Source organism: Podarcis cretensis (assembly GCF_951804945.1).
Source record: "Podarcis cretensis genome assembly, chromosome: 11".
Classification (NCBI taxonomy): domain Eukaryota; kingdom Metazoa; phylum Chordata; class Lepidosauria; order Squamata; family Lacertidae; genus Podarcis; species Podarcis cretensis.
This window is the reverse complement of record NC_137180.1, coordinates 33,667,325-33,686,238: the sequence shown is the minus strand read 5'-3', so window position 1 is coordinate 33,686,238 and position 18,914 is coordinate 33,667,325. Positions and strand designations below refer to the sequence as shown.

General features: G+C 40.6%; 1 protein-coding gene across 3 annotated transcripts in view; it reads right to left on the bottom strand.

The window, feature by feature from the left end:
* Nucleotides 1–18,914, bottom strand: part of HAPLN1 (hyaluronan and proteoglycan link protein 1) — a 64,488-nt gene that overhangs the window by 36,519 nt on the left and 9,055 nt on the right. The gene's annotated exons all lie outside the window — the stretch shown is intronic.

Genomic DNA, 18,914 nt, shown 5'->3' with positions numbered 1-18,914 from the left:
AAGATTTCTGAGGAAAAAAAATATAATTTTTCTCAGAAAAATTATTACACGTCATGTGCATGGAAGTTGCCAAACCAATTAACCAGCTAGAAGGATTACTGTTAATTGCACCAGTTTTCCTATAACTTGATATTGCTGGATAGTTTTGATGAACTGCAAAAGCATTTTTAGTTTGCTTTCTGTTGCCAGCCTGGAACTTTTCTTTATTAGTGCCACTTTGTTTTTTACGATTCCTTGCAAATGAAGGAAAACCACTTTTATGCTTGTATATGTTGATAATATAATTTTGGTTACTGAGAACAAACAAGATTGTACAAAAACAAGATTGGGTGCAGGCCTGGACAGGACATAGTTGCCCTGACTGTGACAAAGGTGACCTGTATGCTTGCTTGCTTGCTTGATTAACAACTGTTGGGAACTTCAAGGTCCCTGCTCTCCCTTCTTATGGTCTTGGTACTGGACCTGGAGACTCCAATAGAGAGCATTCCATGTCAAGAAGGAGGGCAAGTGGGCACTCTATCAAATGACAGGGCAGGAGTTACACGGAGCAGGGCCTTTTCACTGGTGGTGTCCATTGTATGCCTCAATCTTCCCAGAATTGCTCTTTTTTGGCCTGTATTTTGGAGCTTTATAATTTAGGAAGAGTTTGGAAGAACTGGTTGACAAGTCTTATCAGTTGCTGACGTATGAGCGGATTTTATTTGCTGCTATTCTGGGCTTCTGGTGCATCAGGGTTTACACCAGCATAATAGACTTGGCCAGGATGCCAGAAGGGATAAAATTTATGAGCTTTCTCCATTATCTGCACAGTAGTACTCTGAATGGTGACACCAGGGACCTAGAAGGTGCAGGGCTTGTCAGTCCAACTCCTGTACAGTCTCATCAAGGCTGACCTTAAGGCAAATGGAGCAACTGGGCCAAATTGGGCCCCGCAGGCCGCTCCTAAGGGGGCCCCAGCACCAGGGCAATCTAGATGGATTTTATTTATATCTATAAGATTTTGCAGACTTTGGCTGTGAACTGGGGCCCTACCAAAAAAAAATTCAAGCTGCGCCCCACTGCTTCAAATTGGGCTCCACTGGCTAGCCCTGAGTCTCATAGCTGCTGGGCCTGAGTTGCCCTGCCCTTGCATGAAGTCTTGGGTTTGCAATTTTGGGAGAGGGGAGACTGCGGCACTGGGGAGAGGGCAGGTTGGCGAGGCCCCCTAGACTTAGAGGCCTTAGGCTTCAGCCTACTTAGCCTATACATAAATCCGACACTGGACCTAGCCCTGTCTGAAGGGTCTATTAAAGACATGGCTATCTAAATACATATTTCTGAGAGGGTTTCTATTCTGAATAATATTTGCCAGCTAGATGCACTGTGGTATGAATGGGGATATGAAAAACCTGCTATAGGAACAGCATACTTAGTGGCACTTCACTAGAGATTTAATGCTGTTTGGTGATACAAATGGGTGATACAGAAATAGTGACCCTGTGAAGGTTTGTGTGATTAACATGTGGAAAAGCTATTTGGTTACTATCAGCAGAATGTGGCTGAATTATAGACTCCAAAACCATGTTGCAGAATCTTGTCCAGAATATGGGACAACTGGCTAAATACATCTCAGGTCACCAAGTCTGGCAAAGAGAACTGGAGAACAGAGGATCTTTTTTTTTTTTTTTTTGCACTCTGTTAACCTTCTGCTGTGGTTTTTCTCACTTTGAAAAACATTTGGTACATGTTGCAAATGGCACCAGCAAGAGAAAAATTATAAGGCCTAAGTTTTGTGTAGTTCCCAGGTAAACAATTTAGTCACACAACGTTCCACCGAGGGTGAAAATAAATAAGAAACTTCCTGTCTGGGTGTGACAGAATGAAAAGCACTCACAAGAAAATCCCAAATGGGCAAAGCACATCTGTTTACATGTGTATGTGTGCCTCTGACTAGGGGAGCATAAAGGACCTTCTTAACAAAGTGTATTGGTTCTGAATACTCAACAGGGAAAAAATGCAGACACATTATTTAATGAAGTGGAATATTCATACAGCAATAAGCAAAATCTTTCCCAAGTGTCAAAGAGTGTTATAGATTATCATTGCTTTAGTTCTGATGCATGGCTAAGCTACATTATTGATTGATAGCCTCAGATGAATCTGTATTTGCCTGGGCTTCACCGACTGGCAGACTGAAGTACTGAAAATGCTAGGATATTTCCCAGTCTATTAGAAAGAACCCTGGAATTTGGTAAATGATCCAAGACTTATTGTTTATTAGACAAGTATAAAGGACACTGATGCTTTTCTCCCCCAAAACAGTAAACTCAGAAACCCTACTCAGGTGTTCACTTCCATAGGTCCCCAAAACACCCTCCTCCATTGTTCCCTTCCCTACTACAATGTATTGAAAAGTACTGTAGGTCTGAACAGGATATCTTGTTGTGTTAAGTGGAACATTAGAATATTTCACATGAATGGGAATCCTGCATGTTTGGGGGATCCATTCACATGGAGGATTCTAAGGGTTGACAATACAACACACTAAAGCTTCCCCCTTCAGATCTTCCTACTCAAGATGTAAAGGGCTGCAGCTGCAGCCCATGGGAACAGGAATGGTGAACATACCTCCTCCCTCCCTTCAAATCCCTGAACTGGTTAGAGAGATTTTTCCCTGGAAGAAATTCCTTGTTGCAAGCATATAGCCCAAGACACCACTGATGATGCTAAAAATCTGAAAGGGAGACAATTGTGCACCTGTCGCCTAGAACAGATGGAATAAAAGTGAAAGGTACTCATGATGTGAAGAAGTGTGGCAGTGCTTCCGGCCTCACTTCTGACATCATATTCTTGGGCTAGAACAGCAGTGTGACCTGCTCTGTTTCTGGACTTCCTTTACACCATGTAATGTGTGAAGGGAACTCAAGTGTACACTGAAACACTTATGGCATTTACTCCATTAGCTAGGAAGCTGAAGCTTTGTACATACATAGTCCAAGATACCCTTATTTCTGTAAAAGTCTGAAGGGGAGAAATTTATGCAACAATTTCCTGAACTAGGACACTCCTAATTTGAAATGGAAACCATCAGTGCCAAATTTTCGCACAGGCTAGGTAAACTACAGCTCAAGGGCTCAGACTATGAGGGGCCTCTAAATACAACCTCACCATCACTAGGTTTTACATAATAATGCACTTTTGGGATGGGGAAGGGGTGATACTATGGGGCTTCTAAAACTTGACATAGTTTAGGGCCTCAGCATGTCTTAATCTGGCCCTAGATATCATACCTCCCAAGCCCTTCAGAAAGATAAAAGTTCCTACACATGTACAATACACACTTATAACTAGAGAAGTCTGAAAGGTAGACATTTGGCTCTCCCTAGAAATAGGAGGCAAGAATTGTACCCCAAACACTATAGCTCTGTAAATGAAGTATTTTCAACATAAATCTAACAGGTTTCCAAAATTATTCTCAATATTCATCATTCTGCATTAATGGTAATGTAAGAAAACAGGGAACACCTTATCATGCAAATGTGTTTGCTTACACTATAGACCTAACTAGCAGGTATTTTTAGAAGATGGTCACTTTGAAGACGAGAATGCATAGCAATGGAGGAAGAGGACTGGTACTCCTCAGCAGGCACAGATTTAGCCTCAGGACTTCCAATTGCATATTCCAGCACTATAATGTGTATAATAATTCTACATTATCTGTTATGTTGTGCTTATTAGGCCTTGATTATATCTTTATTATATTGAAAAAAAACCATATCCTTTTATCATTGCTGTGTTTTGTTCTTGTAAATGTAAACTTTCTTGCAAGAATATCTATTCTCATATGTATGGTAAACAAAAAACAAACCTACAAAACAGAATAAAAACATATATGAGGGGGAAAGTGTTATTGTAATTTCTGTTCAAGATAATTTTACACATTATGCATGGGATTCAACTAAGTTTTACTCAGAGCAGATCCAATGAAGTGAATGAACATGCCTAAATGAGGCCTATTGATTTCAATAGGCTTACTCTGGGTAAAAAAAAAACACACCTGGTTGAATAACAACAGCTGTCCTTTATATCAAGTGGGTAAATACATTGCTAGGACAGGTAGACATTTTGTAATACAAATATCAAATCAAATCTTGAGATATCTCATAAAAGAAATCTGAGTACAATGGATACCTGTTATCATTTAAATGTGTCGTGGGTATAAAGATGTGATAGTAAGCAAATAACATGTACAGGCCAACCTGCTAGGTTCTACGGAGGAGAACAATAGGCTGTATTCCAAATAACGAAGTATTTCTCAGCTTCTATGTGTCAGATTTGTACACACACGGTCCCAAATATATTCTGCCAATCTAATCTATTCTAGGTAATGGATTTGATTATATCAGACTAAATGAACACCACTGAAAGTGATATTGTATTCTTTGTTCCTTTCTCCTAAAAGTAGGCACATTTTTGTGTGTGGGGGCAGTGGGGTCTGCCACACTCCAGGAAGTTTCCAACAATTGGTAACTGTCTTTGGGTAGCAGACAGCTTATGATCAAACACAGTAGCTGCATGTAGACGTTTGGAAGCCATGGATAAGACAAAGCAAGATCCTTGATTAAGATTCAGTGACCTCAGTAGAGCTATGCACATAAAAGTATGCTGCATATGCACATTGATTCTCCCTGTGCAACTGGGAGCCTCTCACTTGTACTTCTATTTGAACATGCAGAGTGCATGTGCATATAATTGTTCAGATCTATGTAGGAGACACTGAGAGTGAGGATGGCAGGTCCCCCACTCTCCATGTTTACTGAACACCTGAAAGGGCTTGTTGAATGCAAAGTTGTCCCCCCCCCCACTTCATCCATATTTAAACATTTGTAGCTGGCTGGATAAAATTATATGAAAAGCTGAAACATACTTTAATTTCATTTGCAAGCTCTTTAAGCAATGGAGTGATGTCGTTCTAAGATTTGGTCCACCAGCAAATGATTGTTAAGCTTGGGATCTACCAAACACAGAGCCAATATAGCATCACTGTCTGTTATATTCTGCTGGCACAGCAAGGATGTTTTATCACTAATGTGTAGGTTTGCTGAAGACTCAGCAGCTCATGTAAATATGCATCAACAGTTAATAGAATAATTGTTTTACAATCCTAAGTGCATATTTATTAAAGCATACTTGAGTGGAAGTGCTGACCTATCTGATTTTAAATTGTCATATCTTTGCAATATTAAAATTAAATGCAAGCATCTTGCTTGGCCTAATGGTTTTGCTCCTGCGAGTAAGCATATGGCTTGGTGGAGCTGAGATAGCTTCAGTAATTATTATCAAAACTTGAACAAGATGTCTATTAGCTTGCAGTCTGGTCACATATTTTGTAGCATTCAGGCCTATGGATTACTATAGAAACCAGGCTGCAATGAGATTGCGGTGGAGGTTTTTTAAAATAAATAAATTATGGAGTTATTTTGGAATTGTAGGTGCAAACACACATATGCCACCACCCAGGCCATGAGAACTGTGATTCCAATTTCCAAATCACAGAGCAGATCAAGTAGGGCAGGCATCCCCAAACTCAGCCCTCCAGATGTTTTGGGACTACACTCCCATCATCCCTAGCTAACAGGACCAGTGGTCAGGGATGATGGGAATTGTAGTCCCAAAACATCTGGAGGGGCTGAGTTTGGGGATGCCTGAAGTAGGGTATCATGGTCGACTGCATCAAAAACCACTGAGAAATCAAGAAGTAGCAAGGTCACATGCCCCCTGACTTTCTCCTGAGATAGGTCACACATCAGAGCAAACAGAGCCATTTTGGTGTGAAACCCAAGGCTCAACTCAGGATGAAGCAAGTCAAGGTAATGCACACCTTCCAAGAATGTCTGAAGTTGAACAGCTACTGTATACAGTCGTACCTTGGAAGTCAAATAGAATCTGTTCCGGAAGTCAGTTTGACATTCGGAAACCAAAGCACTGCTTCTGATTGGCTGCAGGAAGCTCCTGCAGCCAATTGGAAGCCCTAAAAGCCCCGTCAGATGTTCAGCTTCTGAAAATAGCTCACAAACTGGAACAGTCACTTCCGGGTTCAAGAACTAAGCTGTCCAAAAACCAAGGCACAACTGTAACTAAGGAATGTCCCTTTAGGGGGGTGAAACTTTGTTTTTGAAAATTTATTCAGGGAGAGTACTTAAAAATATGTTTTTTGGGGGTGTGAATAATTCAAATATGCTATTATTTTTGCGATCTGACAAAATTGAGCTTGGTAAATCTACATTTGATTAAAAAGCACAAAAACTGCTCTCGAAAAACCAAAGAATTGTAATTCTGCCTTCTGAAAATGTCAGGTAAGGCTATATAATAATAAACTATAAACAATAATAATATATAATATAACTGCAAGTACTTGACAACCATTTTACTTATTTTAATAATGATAAATAATATATCTGTGAGTACTTGGCAATCATTATTATTAATTATTTCTATGCAATTTTAAACATGTACTTACCAAGCAAAACTAAATTATATTAATGTAAGCAAAATATCTTTTTTAATTTCAAGTCATGTTATAAATTTTTAGTACCCCACATTTTTGGAATTTTAAAGTTGAAAAATTCAACACGCCCTACCGAATGACACAGGAGGTTGCAGGAGGTAGGACAATTGGCAAAACATTGGGGGATAGAAGTGCTAGTGTAAACTCACCATCAGATACAAGAAGAAGGAGAGTGGGAGATGCCCCATGAACCAGAATATACAAGACAGCATCATTTCAAGAGGAATGATCAGAGATAATGTTGAAACAAAAGAAAGTGCTCTGACTTGGAGCAAGTGTTTCCCAACAGATGGTTTTTTTAGGGGTGTACTCCAAAACCCATTTGCATGCCTTGAGCCATAATGGCTGCATTCCCGAAAGCCGTGAAAATAGCATATTTGTCCTTAATCCAGATCAGTCTGATTAGAATCAACATGACTAACCTTGTTTTAAGTATGCTTAAGTATGCAAGCTTTGTGGATCACTACTTCAGGTTGCATATTCATAGTCAGAGGGCATAGCTCAGTTAGGTTCAATTCCTGGTTGATTCCAGTTAAAAAGCATCTCGGCTAGAAATGGCCATTACGAAATTTGGGACGAGGTGCTAACAGCATGCTGATGACGTTCAGCTCTGTTTCTCCAAAATATCTGAATCAGGAAACACAGTATAGGCCCTAGGCCAGTGTCTAGATCTACTGGTGGCCTGGATGTGGAGAAATAAACCAAGCTCATCTGAGCAACTGGCCAAATGCTCACCCTAGATGGAGTTTCACTCTTAGTGGAGAAGGTACACCAACTGGGGGTGCTCCTGGATCCAGCCTTGTCACTTGAGGCCCCAGCTTTGCCAAGCCAGCTAGTCCAACTTCTGCAGCCTTTCTTCAACTGGGATAGCATGACCACAATAGTTCAGGCATTGGATACTGTACTTCAAAAATGCAATGCACCATATGCGAGCCTTCCTTTGCAGCTGGGCTGGAAACTGCAGTTAGTGTAGAATACCACAGCATGATTGCTGAGAGGAGTCTTACCACTGCATATTACATCTCATAGAATCATATGATTGTAGAGTTGGAAGGGACCATGAGGGTCATTTAGTCCAACCCCCTGCAATTCAGAAATCTTTTTCCCAAAGTGGGAAACCCTGAAATGAAAAGTCTCATGCTCTACCAATTGAACTCAACCCAACAATCTGCATGGCCTTTCCAATTTGCTACTGGGCCAGGTTCAAGGTTTTACTATTAGCATAAAAAAGCCCACAATACCTTGGGAGCAGCTTGTTTGAAATATCACCTTGCCCCACAAGTGCTTTGATCTGTGTGAAACTTACACATCTAGAAGTGCCATATTATGTCCATTCTGTATCTGTTAGGAGTCCATCTCTCAGTGTGACAGCACTTAAGTCTTGGAAGTCCTACTCTACTATTAGGCAGGCACCCTAGCTACCATCTTAAACATAAAGGGACCCCTGACCCAGCCCTGACCCTGACCCGGCCCAGTTGTGGACGACTCTGGGGTTGTGGCGCTCATCTCACTTTACTGGCCGAGGGAGCCGGCATACAGCTTCCGGGTCATGTGGCCAGCATGAATAAGCCGCTTCTAGCAAACCAGAGCAGCGCACGGAAATGTCGTTTACCTTCCTGACAGAACGGTACCTATTTATCTACTTGCACTTTGACATGCTTTCGACTGCTAGGTTAGCAGGAGCAGGGACCGAGCAACGGGAGCTCACCCCGTCGCGGGGATTCGAACCGCCAACCTTCTGATCGGCAAGCCCTAGGCTCTGTGGTTTAACCCACAGCGCCACCTGCATCCCACTATCATCTTAAAGGTAAAGGTAAAGGGGCCCCTGACCATTAGGTCCAGTCGTGGCTGACTCTGGGGTTGCGGCGCTCATCTTGCTTTACTGGACGAGACATATTTTTTTTAGGGAGTCTACCCAGACACATAATTTAGTTATGAATTGTGGGTTTTTCTTTCAAAAAAATTGCTCCTTTTATTTGTATATTATTGATAATTATTTAATATTGTTTTATGTGTACCTCTCAGAGATTGTTTGATTAAGAAGTTTATATAATTCTCTAAGCATATGTATACACTGTACACTCATACTCTATTGTTTATGGACAAGTTAAAAAGCACCAGTAACAATATAAATCCTCGGAGGACTCCACTTCTTACATCCGTCTATTATGAGAACAGTCCAGTTGATTCCTGTCCTCGCCTTTCTGTTTAACTAAGTTATCAACCAGTATCCATCCTATTCTCCCATGATGACTGCTACATTTACTTCAGCGTATTTTGTTATTGTAGGTGCCCAGGTTCTGCCCATGCAGTCAAAGCCTCTTGAAGGAAGGGCTGGAACCCAGTGGTAGAGCATCTTCTTTGCAAGCAGAAAGCCTCAGGTTCATTCACTCTAGGGCTCAGATAGACTCCTGCCTCAAACCCCACAGAGCTGCTGCCAGTCATTGTACAAAGAAATGAGCTAGATGAACCAACACTCTGACTTGGTATAAAGCAGCTTCCCATAAAAAGGTAAAGGACCCCTGACAGTTAAGTCCAGTCACGAACGACTCTGGGATTGCGGCGCTCATCTGGCTTTACTGGCCGAGGGAGCCGACATTTGTCTGCAAGCAGTTTTTCCGGGTCATATGGCCAGCATGACTAAGCCGCTTCTGGTGAAACCAGAGCAGCACACAGAAACACCGTTTATCTTCCCACCAGAATGGTACCTGTTTATCTACTTGCACTTTGACGAGCTTTCAAACTGCTAGGTTGGCAGGAGCTGGGGCTGAACAATGGGAGCTCACACCGTCATGGTGATTCGAACCACCATCCTTCCAATCAGCAAGCCCAAGGCTCTGTGGTTTACACCACAGCGCCACCTGCGTCCCACAATTTGCCATAATATATATTATTATTTGTTGTTGTTATTTGCATTTTTATATACATTTTTATATGCATTTTTACACATGTGTAAATCACATTTATCACATATTAGAAAGGTATAATAGACATTCCAGGAGAAAGAGAGATAAGCAAGCCAACCTCTGTATTCAGTATCCTGGAACAGCCAAGTGACCAACAGATAGTGCTGATCTGGTTTCTGTTCCTGCACCTTCACAATTAATGTTCCTTAACATTAACAAGTTCCTTTCTTCAGCACTGCCTGCCATATTGTCTTTGCTGGAGGCCATCATATCTCTACCTTCAGATAGAGTGATGATAGTTAATTGGCCCCACTGCAACCCTCCTTTCCCATTTTCATTCCTGTTCATCACATTTGCTTTCTTTAGCCAAAGCTCAGGCATCAAATACAGCATGATGAGAAGAGCTGGTGTGATTCACTGAACCACCTGTTTCTTTTTCTACTTACCTTGATGGTAATGTTTCACAGTCTTTAGTACTGTATTGTTCTTTCTCCAAACTTTTTTTTGCTGGGAGGCTAGGTATTTCTTCTGCTTTTTCTCCAGCAGTGAAATACTGTAGCAGAATCTAATTTATTAGTATATTCCACACATCTATGCTTTCTTCTAGATAATATGATGTATCTTCTACACTTTCATTTTGCTTTAACCTTGCTTGTTGTATACATTGTAGCAATGTGGTTTTAGGAGATTAGCACAAGGTGATAAAAACTAGCTCACCCAGGTGTGTCCCAAATGTAAATAGGAGATTAGGCTCTGCGAGTTTTCACTATATGGGATGCAGAGAATGATCTGCACTAGACAAGAGCTATAGCATATTGCTATCTAACCTTGAGCAAAATTGTCAGAAAAGGAATGCTGGATACTGCAGTGCAGCTCTGCACCATTCTTTATGAATGGTTATGCCTAAGGATACAATGTGTGTGCGTTAATTTACAGGACAAATGGTTATAGATTATAGTGAGGTTGAAGTACAGGGTGTGGACAAGACTAAGGAATGGATGATTTTTCTGAATGCTTCCTCTACAGATAATGGAGGGAATCACCCAAAGAAATAGATGCATTGTCAGATGTAATCACTTGGTATAAAGATTTTGTGTGGTTTTTTCACACACAGATGCTTGCCATGTTGGAAAAATGTAGCATCCATGGTGCCTCCAGATATGGATAATTTAGCAGCACCCAATCAATGCTGTTCTGATTTAAGCTGGAAGTGGAATAGCAACTCTGTTTCCAGACTTCCAATACTCTCTAGCCAAATGGGAAGTTCCCCATTCCCCAGCTCCAAATGGGCTAAATCTTGCAAACTGCATACATAGTCGTGTATGTGTGTGCACGTGCATGTGTGCGTGCACACACTCTCCCTCTGTTAGCTACCTGCAGATTCAAGCCTCTGCAACCTGGGGAGGGAGGGAGAAGGCACACAAATCTGGAGGCTTTAGGTCAGTCCTGGGGGTTTGCCAACAGCATCCCCACAGCTGACTTCCTGTGGGTACATTGCACAACACAGGTGAAACATTTACATAACAAGAGTCCTGCTGGATCAGACCAAAGGTCCATCTAGACTAGCATTCTGTTTCTCACAGTTTCAACCAGATACCCATGGGAAACCTAAAAGAGGACCCTCAGCTCCAAAGCGTGCTCCCACTCATTATCTTAAACCGGGCTGTATTCCCAGAAAGGTTACCACAAAAGGGAGATTAGCCCAGACTGAACTTCTTTTGGGACCTGTGGTAACTCTTCTGCAAGCACAGTATAAAATATGTCCGCATGGAATATTCATCTTCCTTACGATTTATTCCCAAAATAAATGTGGATTGCATTACAATGGAAAGCTCAATGATTCAACTGACTTACAGTGCAGCTGACTTACTCAGAAGTAAATTTTACTAGTACCACAAATCTTACTCACAGGAAAACAGGTAGAGAACTATAGCCTTAACTACCTTTTAGACTGCAACTGTGAGCTGCAATCACATAGATGATAGATAGATAGATGATAGATTGATAGATGATAGAGATAGATAGATAGATGATAGATGATAGATAGATGATAGATGACAGATGATAGATAGATAGATGATAGATAGATATAGATGATAGATAGATAGATAGATGATAGATATTATGCCTTACTTTCAGAAATTCAAAGCAGCTAACAAAATTGATGGGTTGGGTCCAGACAAGTTAGCCATGACTAAATTAAGTGCAGTGGATTTCAGTGAGTCTACTCCAAGTATGATTAAGGGGACAATCCAAATTATGGATGCCAACTGGTGGGGCTTTATGGAGCAGCAGGACAATAGCCACAGCTGCAGCGCTGCTGCACATAACAGCTGGAGTAGAAGGCAAGGGGTGCAAAACCATTGCTACACTACTTTGGAACCAGTACAGCAATCGGTACCAGACAGGATGCAATACTGTCATGTGACAGAAGTGGGATCAGCTCGTGTTTCAATAGATTTTATACCAGCCTTCAATGGCAGAGCTGGGTGCAGGAACATCTGTGCCTAGGTCAAACTCCTCACCCAACCCAGGAGAAGATGGTCTGGATTACTATGGATATCACCCAATAAAAATTAAATGAAGGAAGAATTATATTGCAGAAAAAAATAAAGATTGCAAATAAATGGCAGCAACAACTAACTAACAAAATACGAATTCTAACAAAGTAATACAATTAGCCTTTATTAAATACTTTGCTATTGGAAGAAATTAGGAGCTAATATATTCCACACACATGCTGTTTGTATTATAACATCCCTTTTACTGCAATAGTGGAAGAGTGGCTATCCTGATTCCCATGCTAGACTGGCATATATTTAGGTGATTGCCTTGGTCATTGTTGCTCTGAGCATTTGATTATTTTTTTTAAAAAATGCATACCTGCAATTTTGAAATGGCAGCTGCAGATTCCTTGGAGGTGAAGCCTCCTTCTAACTATTTGCTGGTATCACAAATTCACCTCTAAGAATCCTTAATCCCTGTGGCTGAGGGTTAGGAGACAGAAAAAGAATTGTATTTGGAATATCGCTACCTTTGCCTGATAAGAAATTCTGCCAAAATTCCTGCTAGTATTAAATCAAAATCTGTATTTTAAGGATATCATGACCTTTCTAGTCCTTAACTTATCTATTTCATGCAGCTGTATCTTTGACTTATTCCTGTGTCATCTATATTTCAGGAAGAATAAAGAAGTTGCTTTTCCCAGAAGCATTCGAATTGGGCTCATTCAAATAATTATTCTGAGTTCCGCAGCCATGCCAAGTAGTCAAGCATATTTACAGTCACTTTGAAGTTAAAGATTATCACCAGCTGCCCTTGTAAGTAGGGATGCTGCTTCACAGAGGGACAACATTGGAGGCTGAAGCCAAAACCCACCAATCAGAAGCTGCTGACTAGGTATTAGGCAGGAAGAAAAATCCTCCCTTCACCGAAACTTTTCTACTGTGTCATCAGTGCTTGATTCAAGCTTAAAGTTGTCAGTGTGGGTCCCTTGGACCTGAAACTTCCATGCATTCATCAGCAATGTTTTTCTTTAATTGCTTTTCTTTCTGTGTTGTAACTATCACACTAGTATCACTAACAGGAGGGATGTGTTTTTGGATAACATTATCTTTTACATACTCTTGATGGGAACAAAACTACATGTGCCCAGTGCATATATTTAACTGACAATAAGCTGTGGTGTTTTAGATGAACTTCATTCTTGCACTTAGAAAGATACTGATCCCCCCCTCTGCCCCTTCATCAGTGGACAGGCTTCTTTCTTGCAAATATGGGAGGTGTCAAGTTAGTATTCCACTTTGCCCAGTTATTTGGAGCTGAGGGAAGGTGCTGTGCTTTCGGAGCAAGGGTGATGCTTCCTCTAGGTCTATCACTTACAGCACTGGCAGTATCAGCATGGATTGAGGACATCTTTAGTCTGCGCCTTTATGGAATTGTGAACTCCTTGGAGCTTACATCTGATAATGACAGGTTCCCCTCATCCTGTCAGTTCTAATTCAGTTCTGGCAAGGAATCAGCACATTAAACTGGGTCAACCAAAAATGGTCATAGCTTGGACTCTTGCTCTGCCCTTTGAATACCTCTTCAGATAAAGCAGCACCACCTAAATAGGTCATTCTACCTATTGGAAATAAGCCTCCGATGATTAGATCAGTATTACCTGATTTGAAATGAAGTGATGTGTTTCACACAAGACAGCATTTCTGCAAGGGCTAGAATACTTTCCCCCCTGATAGTGAGAGACTATTGTCTATCTTTTATTCAAGTGACATTATCTCCTAATTTCCTCTAGGCAACCTTTGGTTTGTTGACAGCAATCCATTTTGAAGGATTGTAAACTCTGGATTTTTATCAGTCTGTTTCCTAAAATGCAGAATATCATAACAATGACTGTTTGGATAACATGAAAAATAGGATCACTTAAATTAATGGGTAAAACCTAGAGCTAGGAAGCAACCCTAAGAGAACATTAATGATTGCTAGATGTCAGGAATTTTGTCACTAATGTTGCCAATATTGTTGAGTCAGAGGTGTATCCTTGGTTGATACTGACTACAGCCAGGGTGGCTAAACTGTGGCACTCCAGATGTTGTTGGACTACAATTTCCATCATCCCTGACTACTGACCAAGCTGACTGGGCACCTCCAACAACTAGTTTGCTACTCTTGAACTCAGGGGCGTCTTACCCATAGAGGCTAGTGGCACGGGGTGCCAGGGTGCCAAGTTCTGGAGGGCACCAGGGAAGAGGCGGAGGTTGGAAGCAGTGCCTCCCAGCAGCAGCTCACTGCCCTCGCCTGGCTCTGCCATGCAGTGCTGAAGCAGCGCCACGCCTGGAGCCTCTGTCTGCTGTGGCCACTGCGGCACGAAGTGGCCAGCTGAGTCGGGAGGTGCCACGTCCAGCCTCCACCTCTTCCCCACCAGAGGAGCCGCCCTCCAACCACTGCCCACCTCCTCCAGCCCTTCTGGCAGTGCCGTCCTCCCTAAAAAAAGGTGGACAACTCTGGGAAATGGGGAGCAGGGCGCCGGAGGGAGCTTTGCACTACGGCGCCAGATATGCTTAAGACAGTCCTGCTTGAACCAAAGAATACTGAAATGTTATTAATCAGATTCCATCCCAAATTAACAATCCTGCGTACCACAGATCATTACACCCTGCTCCAGAGATAGTTAATGCCATTGCACTAATTAGTGGTGTAGTGCAATTAACTTAAACTCGCTAAGTGCAATGGGCCTCAAGCGCAACTATCTTTTCATTAGGAATATCATGTTTTGATACTGGAGAAGCAATATTCTCCCCATTTTCTGTGATGCAGCTTAAATTTTAACTTACCCTGCTATGACAACAGAAAAGAGCTTTTGATTATAGTGGGTATTTCCCCCTTGTCTTCTAGTATTGATTACAACCTCAGATTTACTGCTTCACCTTGTAGGCAGTGTAAAGTTGAGAGGGATTATTAGCCTGCATATGCTATTAACAGTGTGACTCTAGGGCAACTAATTTGAGTTCATTAGACTCTGTGTTGGAATGAACCTTCAAAGACATAAGATATTACTGTTGAAAATGTTCTGTTTTGAATGTGAAAAACAAAGTCTCATTTCTTAGCGAGCAGAATCTATGGTTAGGAATCGTCTTACTCTGTTTATCAGTGGAAACAAATCACACAAATAAGCAAGTACACTGGCATAAACATTGCTAAAACCAGGTTCGAAGGCACACATTGCCAGAAATAACTGCTGAAGGGAGTTTATGAGGGGAGGATCCTGAGTTAGCAAACATACTAACATAAGTCAAAAGAAATAACTGATGTGTCACAAACATCATTTACAAGAAAGGCAGAACAAATATATAATTGAAAATGGAGCTTGAAATGCCATCAGTTCATAACAAAACCTCAAGTCAAAGCTTTATTTAGACCAAGGTACTTTGAAGATGATTTATGCATTTCATGCAAACATATTTTTGCAGCTTGAAGTAAACACAGGTTGACTTTTTCCACTGGATAAACACCACAAACTATTCCATGGCATAAACATAAATTTATGATGAATTGTTTTGTGAATGGTTCAAGCATCAAGATCATGAAATGCCGCATCCTAAAAGTCTTCAAAAATAAGGTGAAACCAGAATGTGGTTAAACATGTGCAAATCTTGAAGGAGCTCAGTTTGTTGACTCCCATTACTCTCTATTTCCATTTTGAACCAGACTATGCACACATCCACCCAAATGCTGTGTTTGTCTGACTGTGTCTGATCTGCACAGTCTACGAGAAACACTCACATAAATCAGGAGATCCTGTAGTCCAGGCCAGAGGTAGCCATTGTAGTGCTTTCCAGAGGTTGTTGGGACACCAGAATGGCCAGTGGTCAGGGGTTATGGAAGTTGGAGTCCAACTATATCTGGAGGGGACCAAGTTGGTTACCCCTAGAGCACAGGTGCAGTATCTTTCAATGGACCAAAGGAAAAACAAATTTTCCTGATTATACAAATGCAATGATGTATTGAGGATTTAATTATCTTACTTGTTCTGTCTTGCACATTTATAATCCACCTCACAGCTAAAAGCTAATGATGCAGTGTACAGCATGGCTAAATGAGGTAAAATGCAAATGATACATACTCAATAAACTTAAAACAGTAAGATCATTTCTGTAATTGTACAGTTAAAATTCCATAAAATGACTGTTAGGTTTCTGTGACTTAAGTAAAATTAACACTGTGCCCTAATTTTCTGGGAATTCTGAAATTTTTGTTTTCTGAAAAGCTCAGCTGGTGTTTTCAAGCAGAAATGACAGTGTCAACTTTTATTGTATCATGCAATAAAAGAGCATGCCACTGGGTGGAAGCACAATGTACACTATTATATATAAATTAATAATGCAGAATTAACTAGAACATGCAGTTTGAATTCACCAGTAATGATCATATCCCCATTCAGTTATTGCTTCTGATTTGCTACGTTCATAATTTTGGATGAATATTATACTATTTTTAATTCAGCTAATAATGCCAAAAGTTTTTTTTTTGTTATTGTTAGGTACTTATATGTTCCTCATAACAAGGGTATGGTAGTCATAATAAGGCTATGATAGTAAAATATTTTAAAACATGGAGAAAGAAAATAAAGACTGTTTTTTTCAATAGGGTAGTGCATGTTGAATTTTCCAAAATGTTCATGGATTTTTACTAGATGGTTTATTCTTCTAGCTCTTGTGTATGCTACAGTTCCAAATAACCCCACGCATAATGTTAAGTCACAATCACAAAAATGTTTGGTGAGTTGGATAAATAGCCCAGGATAGAACAGTCTCTCAAGACTGAGACATAAATTTCCAGCACCAATATTTTTCTTTATACCCAAGTAACCTTAGGAGATGGGTAAATTGCTCAAATAAAAAAAAAAAGTACAGCCCTTGAGAAAGGCTTTGGCTACTGGACCCACACATGATCGTTCCATTACAAGGAATGATGCTGAGGCACATGAAGTTCCTCTTAACATTATGCCCACTGATCAGGGGACGAGCAGGCGAGTCAAAAGCTGTCACTGAGTGCTGTGGGGATCCTTTCTAGTACGTGCAAGTGTGAGCTATGCATGATTTCCCTACAATCCATCCTATATTCCTTTGAAAACAACTTCTTTTTTATTTTTAACCAAACTTTGGGTCCACCAACCCAATGAATTTACCAGTATCCCTTCAACACTGTAAAATCCATTCACATCCTAATGCCTTTCTCACGCTTCTCTAATATGTTGATCAAGTTCTGAAAAGCACATTTGTGTTTCTCTTCCAGGAATAGTTGTACAAAACTTGACACCATGTTTTGCATCATTTATTCATGGGACTGGTGTTTAAATGAATAGGTTTGCATTGTGATGTGAGCTTTTCGGAAATGCGCTTTAAAACAGTAACAGTTGGTACCAGCCTCTAGCCATGCAAACAATGAGGTACCTGTTGCGAATCAATGGGAATCTATGGCCAGTATGCAAAGAACCGTAAGTCAGCAATAGTGTACAGGCTAAAACAATAGGCTCTCAATCGGGAAGAACAGCAAAAACATCCTCCATGTTCTGAATGGTTTGTTTTCAGATAAAACCATTATGCATTCTGTACAAGCATATAGCTACATATGCATATGGATGTGTATGTCTGTATATAATATAATGGACATAAAGAGATAGCATTAATCAGAAACCTGAATTTGGCAAGGAGGATATATTTGTTAATATCATGCTTTGATATCAAAGTAGTAGAGCATGCAAAAGCTCTTAGGTTCAGATTTCCAGATAGGGATGTAAATGACTTCTGCTTGAGCATGGAAAGCAAGACAATACTAAGCTAGATGGAAAATTGGTTTAGCTCAGAATAAAGTGTCTTCCTGTGTTCTCATGAGACACTGTAAATCCTTAAAATTCTCTAGTACTACAAGCCTTGTATAATTTGTTCCGTATTGAACTCCTTAGATATTATTGTTATAATATAGACTAGTGATTATGATTATATTCTGCCACATGGCCTCCACTTTATGGTTGTGAAATACAGACCATTCTAATCTGAAGCACTGTGAATTGCCATTGCATTCTCACTTTCGCCTCTCCACCTGCTCTCTCTGTGGCACGCAACACTCAAAAAAGAATCTCCATAGTGACACACACTATATAGCTATGTACCATGCAGTGGCTTCCCATATGGTGCTTGTAACTTCTTGGTCTGACTTGTATCAAGCAGTGACTCTATATTAAGTGTTTGGATAAATCTATTTCGTCTGAGGCTTCATACCTGAAGTGGCAAAATATGACCAAGGGAAGCCAATATGCCCAAGCTTTTGCTGCACACCACACATCACCATGTTAATGGTGTAGAAGAATACCTGCCAGTCCTATATTCATGCTAAGAACATAGGAAAAGCCCTGCATGCTGTTCCCACAGTGGCCTGTGCCAAGCCCACTAGCAGGACAGAAAACCTGACTGCACTCTCCCTGCTTGTGCTCTCCAGCAATTCATGCTACTAAATCTCTGTCCCTCCCCCAAGCTAGCATTTGTTTCTTTTGCTACTCAGCAATCTGCTATGCACAAATTTTATCTACCTTGTCTCCACTGTCATTCTGTTAGCCTTTAAAATAATTAAGAGATTTTGTTAATGGAATGCTGTGGCAAGATAATAGTCCCTTGCTACTAGATAAAATGTCAATTTGACATTTATTTTCTAAGCAGGAGGCAAGTATCTGATAACAGTCTCCTGAGCTATTAATTTTGTTTCTGTTAAAGATCTCTTGTCTCCACCCATGAACTATGAAATCATATATATATATTGGCCCCATTATCTGCTTGCATTTTATGAAGCACGGTTGCATTTTGCAAATTTCACCTTTCTCGTGAGAAAGGAAAGCTCTTGCTTATTTCAGCCATTAGCTCATACCTCATACCAGCAGCTTATTAAAGTAATATTTCACATAG